At 49.7% G+C, this 6,000-nt stretch overlaps 1 protein-coding gene across 5 annotated transcripts in view; it reads left to right on the top strand.

The window, feature by feature from the left end:
* The first annotated feature begins 524 nt into the window (after nt 1–524).
* Nucleotides 525–6,000, top strand: part of FLYWCH1 (FLYWCH-type zinc finger 1) — a 29,486-nt gene continuing 24,010 nt past the window's right edge. For all 5 annotated transcript variants that reach the window (XM_081255280.1, XM_081255283.1, XM_081255281.1 and 2 more), the window contains exons 1-2: nt 525–716; nt 2,865–2,978. The gene's annotated coding sequence lies outside the window, so the exon portion shown is untranslated. The remainder of the gene's footprint in view (nt 717–2,864; nt 2,979–6,000) is intronic.

The following is a 6,000-nucleotide window of genomic DNA, read 5'->3' as shown; positions in this document are numbered from 1 at the left end:
CATGCCGCGGAGCGGCTAGGCTCGTGAGCCATGGCCGCTGAGCCTGTGCGTCCGGAGCCTGTGCTCCGCAACGGGAGAGGCCACAAGTGAGAGGCCCGCGTACCGCAAAAAAAAAAAAAAAAAAAATGACCGCTTCCGCTCAGTGCGCTGAGTCAAATCCTGGATCAGGTCTGGGGGTCTCAAGCCCCCCAACTCTCTTTTTCTCTGAGGGTCCACCGCCCCGTAGGCACCACCCAACTCGCCGTCCAAGCCTTAGGTCAGATCAAAGCTCGGTCCCCGGCTGCCGCCGCCCAATCCTGAGCTTGCCCCGCCTCTTTCGCCAGCCCTGGCCCCGCCTCCCAGCGCCGATTGGTCCGGCCGCCAGCTAGGCACGGCGCGCGGAAGACCCGGAGAAGTGGGGTTTGCCCAGAGAATGGGCTCCCCGCGGCCCCGCTGCGCATGCTTGCTAGGAACCCTCTAGTGCGCTCCTAGAGGCCGGCTCCCCCGCGGGGCCGTGCGCGCTCCCTACGGCCAGCGGGGCGGCGCGCGCGGCACGGAGCTCGCTCCCGAGAGGGCAGGTGGGGGCGGGGAGTGGGCACCCGGGTTGCAGTGGCCGGAGGGGCCTGGGCCGCGAGGTCGGCGCCTGTGACTTCGGCGGCCCGAGGCCAGAGGACCCGCCGCGGCTCGGTCTCCGGAGAGGGAGGGCCCCGCTGCCGTCGCCGCCCGGCCAGTGCCCGGTGAGGACGGGCCCCAGCGGGTCAGGGAGGGTCTCGGGTCACTCGGCGTGGCCGCGCCCCCAGCCGGGCTCTCCCGGGGGTCCCCAGGACTGCTGATGCTGTGGAGGGGGGTGTCCCCGGAGTCTGCGTCCCGGCGCTCAGGCCGCCTCCTTGTCCTTCATCTGCAATTCGCAGCCTCCTTTCTCCTCGCTCTTCCTCACCCCCTCCACCCACCCGACCCCGGGACTGAGCCCTGACACCCCAAGTCAGAGAGCCCCACATGGATTTGCCTTTCCTTGACCGTCCGCCCCACCCAGTACTGCCCCCGCCCTGGCATTCACCCCAGCCCCATCCAGTCTTTGTGCCTCTGGAGGTCCCAGTGACCTTGCACTTTTTGCTGTTGTTACACCTGCTTCCACTGCTGAATATGTAGATTACCTGTTGGGGCTTTCAAACTTTTTTGACTCAACCTACAGTGAGAAATGTATTTTACACGCCTGTAGATGCAGATTACTGAGCGATAAGTTTAAAGGGAGATTTTTACCCCAACCTCACATGACGCAGCCAGATCTACTCTACGTGGGTTCTAATTCCAACCTATCCTATCCTGTCCTATTCTATTCTATTCTGTTCTTTCCATTCCAAAAGTCTGTTGCTAACCCGTTAAACTGATTTCAGGACCTAATGAGTCTGACCACAGTTTGAAGCCCTTGCTTTAATGACCAGTCTTTCACTTCCGTTACCCCATGCCTTTGGAGGATGCAGAGGTCCAATAACAGATAATAACGTGTAAACTTCAATTCCAAAGAAAGGGTATATTTTTATTATTTTGACATTAATGCTTTTCGGGGCCAAAATCATCTCCAGGACTTCGTGTGATTCAGGCAGGTTTACCTTGTTCCTCTTCCCAAAAGCTCCTAGCTGGACTTGGGGAAGAGTTCGTATGTGGAGGCTAGATTATAGAGCGTTTATAACGGAGACGGACACTACTTTTATTGGAGAGGGAAATGTTTCAGCTTTAGGAACTCAGCACTGCATAGGGAGAATCGGAACAGCCGGATGCCGGGCAGAAAAGCCATTTAGGAGGTGGTGGGTATCGAAGCCTTGAGGTAATGTGGGGTGGGAAGGCGTGGAAGATGGTGTGGCCAGGTGCCCAGAGATGTGGGGATGAATTAGGCCTGATATGGGAGGCGTGGAAATAGCCACGATTCTGCTCTATGGGCGTTGGGGGATCTGGGGCTGGGAGTACTATTAGCTGGAATCTCCCTTTCTGTGTCCTCTGCCTCTAAGTTGCTTTGGAGCAGTGGTTCTCAAGGGACATGCAGCAATGTTGGTTGTCAGGATTTGGTGGCTGCTACTGGCATCTCGCAGGCAGAGGCCAGGGATGCTGCTAAACATCCTTCATTTCACGGGACAACCCCCCACAACAAAGAATTATCTGGTGCAAAATGACAGTGGTGCCGAGGTTGAGAAGCCCTGCTTTGGAATAGAATTTTTATTTTATTTTATTTTATTTATTTATTTTTGGCTGCCTTGGGTCTTCATTGCTGCGGGCGGGCTTTCTCTAGTTGCGGTGAGCGGGGGCTACTCTTCGTGGCGGTGCGCGGGCTTCTCATTGCAGTGGCTTCTCTTGTTTTGGAGCACCGGCTCTAGGCACGCGGGTTCAGTAGTTGTGGCTTGCGGGCTCCAGAGCGCAGGCTCAGTAATTGTGGCGCACAGTCTCAGTTGCTCCGCGGCATGTGGGATCTTCCTGGACCAGGGCTCAAACCCTGTCCCCTGCACTGGCAGGCGGATTCCTAACCACTGCGCCACCAGGAAAGTCCCTGGAATAGAATTCTTAATCTTTAGGGAGATCACTGCCACCTTCACCTCTCCCAGGACTAATGCCTGTATGCACACTCAGAGACTTTGCACATAATGGTAGGAGGGTCCATGAGCCAATCAGTGTGCACCTCTAATTTTCATAGCTTGCTGGGGATGGGGGGCGGGGCAGCTTTTGGAATCATCCAGGAGCTTTTTCAAACATCAGGATATTCGCTCCTCCCCCTTCCACTATTCAGAACCTCTGCTGGGCCTGGACAAAGTACTCCTTGTTCTTACATGATGATTCACAGTTTATGGAAGAATTTCACATACAGTGTCTCATTTGCCACTTTTCCTGTTTCACAGATGAAATCAGCCCAGAGAAGTGATGGGATTTGCCCCAGGTCTCCCACCCTGCAAGTCAGCGCTAACGACGGTGTTGGCGGACAGTGATGGTGGTTCTCACTCTTGTGTATGAAGGTAATTCTGTTGATCCGCCATCAGCTGCTGAGTGAGGCTCTGCCTTTCAGGATCTTAGGGCTTGGACCCACTGGTGTCTGAGAGGCACCTAACAGTTTGTAATATTGTGTGTGTCTTGGGTGTTGGGTTTATTAGAGCAGGCAATCTGAGTATTGCAGTCAGATTGCTCTGTACCTCAATTTTGGGGGAGGGGAAACAGCATAAGAGAGTGACCAACTGTAAACTGTGAGGCTCTCCTACTTTCCATTTACATCTGCCTGACTTAAAAATATCCTAGCCAACTCAATAAATCTTTACTGAGTAGAAATGGAATATTATGAAAAAACACATTAGGGCCCAAGTATTTACCTCAAAACAATGATCATCCAAAAATTAAAAAATACATTTAAATCCACCTAGAACAAATATATAAATGTATTGCCAATAGAAGTTTCATAAAATAATGCTCACTTCTGTTACACACAATGCAGATTGCTTATTTCCTATGTAATTTTTAAAATTGCTGCCTGGAACCCAAAGATTTTAAGAGCAATGACCAGGGAGATTTGAAAAGCAGAGGCTTAGACCAAAACAAAGAAAATAAAACTCTTTCATACAGATACTAAATGAACACGTGTGCAAGCTTTTACTTAACTCATCAATCAAGGAAGCAGTAAGATCTTACAACCAGTTTTCAGGAGACTCCAAAAAAGATTCTGGAAGACTGTAGATTAGGAATATTCACATGAATGTGCAAATGGAGGCAAAACCGGAGAAGTTACTTACTTATCTGTATTTATTTACATGGCAAGAAAGAGAGAACGTGTCTACAGAATAGAATTATTTTACCTTGTTCCGTTATCTGTGCAGAGCTGCAGAAGTAGCTCAAAGGCAACAACAGGCTAGAATCGTATAACCTGAAAGGTTGTGTTCTAGACAAAACCCAGGTCTCCATTGAAGCACAAATTTTCCCTTTGGCCTCATAATCTCAGTGAAAGATATTTTTTGCATGAAATAAGGCTGGTCCAGTAAGATCGGGCCTGATTATTTACATAGGTGCAGCAGGCATGCTAATTCACCTCATAGGCCTTCTTGAGTTTGTTTTGCTGGAAGTTTCTGTGAGGAACCTCAGATTGGATTTCTAAAAGTCTGGTATTTGTTACCCCAAGGTACTAAAGCCGTGCCCAATGAGCTTTCTCCCCCAGATTTCACCTGTACTACTTAAAATTTGGACAAATTCCACTCTTCTTGAGGTCCCCAAAATATCTTAAGGTATCTGAAACTTGTTAAATTGTCATTAAAGGATCATTTAAAAAGATGCAATCATGACTCTTCCACTGATATAAAATAAACAAATGTTAATGATTCTGTTTAATGCATTAATGAGGGAACCTTTACAATGTGACAGATTAAACGAGGTAATGTATGTGAAACACTTCATGTGTTGCCCTGCATAAAGAAAACCTCAAATCCTTATTAAGTTGGTCACTTAGCCTCTGGCCACCTAACCTCAAGGGCATCTATTCCAGTGTTTCTCAAAGCCAAGTCCATGATCCACCAGAACCAGGGTCTCAGGGGGTACTTGTTAAAAATCCAGATTCTTGAATTTTGCTCCAGACTCACCATCAGAATTTTGGATGGGAAATCCAGGCATCTGATTTTTTTTTTTTTAATATCAGAGAAAGGTTTATTGCAGGGTCAAGCAAGGAGAATGGGTGGCTTGTGCTCAAAACCCCCAAACTCCCGATGATTTTCAGGGAAAAGATTTTATAGGCAAAATTTGGGGTGAGGCTGCAGGGTATGTGATTTTCTTCTGGTTGGTTTGTGGGAGGTAACAGGGAGGGGCTCCAGGAATCCTGTGCTCTAAGCATCTGCATTTTTATCAAGTGCCCCAAGTAATTCTTATGGAGACCAGAATTACATATACAAATAATTGAAATAAAAGCTTCATGAAAACTGTACTTAACCTCAGTATATGGGTGCACTCTTTCTGTTCTGTTTTATTTTTCAAGCGCTGCTTTTAAGCAGGTTTCTCAACCTTGACCCTGATGCTATTTTAGACCAGATCCTTCCTGGGGAGAGTGGTGGGGGCTGCCCCGGGCACTGTGGGATGTTGAGCAGCATCCTTGGCTCCCACCTACCAGATGCCAGTAGCCTGCCCCACCCCTTAGTTATGACAACCAAAAATGTCTCCTGACCTGGCCAGATGTCGCCTGGTGGGCAGATCACCGTGACTGAGAACCACCAGTCTTAACTGACTGCGTTGATTCCTATGGGTTGGAATCCTCAAATTGAAAAGAACCATTTTAACTTATATTAAGAGTTTAAGCCCTGAAAACAGACACAGGAGTTTTGAATGCTGACTCTGTCCTTTAGCGGCCTGGCTCTCGGTCACAGGAATCTAAGAGTGAGCCTTAGTTTCCTCCTCTGTGAGTGAAACAACAGCAGGCCTAATGGATGAGAGTATTTGGGAGATAAAATGGAATAAAGCATGCAAAGCCCTCACCTAGTGCCAGGCACCTCATTGGTATTTGGTGAACATGAAATGTGTGATCACAGTCCTTTGGACTCTTGAAGCATGTGTGATCGGAAACAATCTGGGAAAACAGAAACTACCGTAAGGTTTCACTGGGAATTTCATTGCTCTCCCTGGTGGTGGAAGAGCTGAGAAGCCACATGGGAAATGGTGAGTGGCCCAGGGATTAGCAGTGGCGGGATGCCGCCCCCACAGCGAGGCCCGGCAGAGCAGCCAGGGTGGCAGGCGGGACCTAGCAGAGCTGGAGCAGCCACCCCAGGCAGGTTGCTTTGGGGACACCCTCCAGTCTCCCATGGTGCCTCCGGTTGGCCAGATCAGCTGGAAGCCACAGTGCTAAGCCATAACATAGCTGGTTTGTAGGGCTGATCAAGGCAGCTCTGAAGGCCTGACTCTCACTATCCGTGTGGTCCTGGGCCACTCGCTTCAGGCCTGAGCCTCAGTTTCCCCAGAAGCAGAGCGGGGATGATGATGAAGGGAGATTGTTGGGTCCCCATACTTGAGGTACAC

This window comes from Mesoplodon bidens (assembly GCF_964165515.1).
Source record: "Mesoplodon bidens genome assembly, chromosome: 15".
In the NCBI taxonomy this organism is placed as follows: Eukaryota; Metazoa; Chordata; class Mammalia; order Artiodactyla; family Ziphiidae; genus Mesoplodon; species Mesoplodon bidens.
Note: the sequence above shows the minus strand (reverse complement) of the source record. Positions and strands in the feature narration are given on the sequence as shown.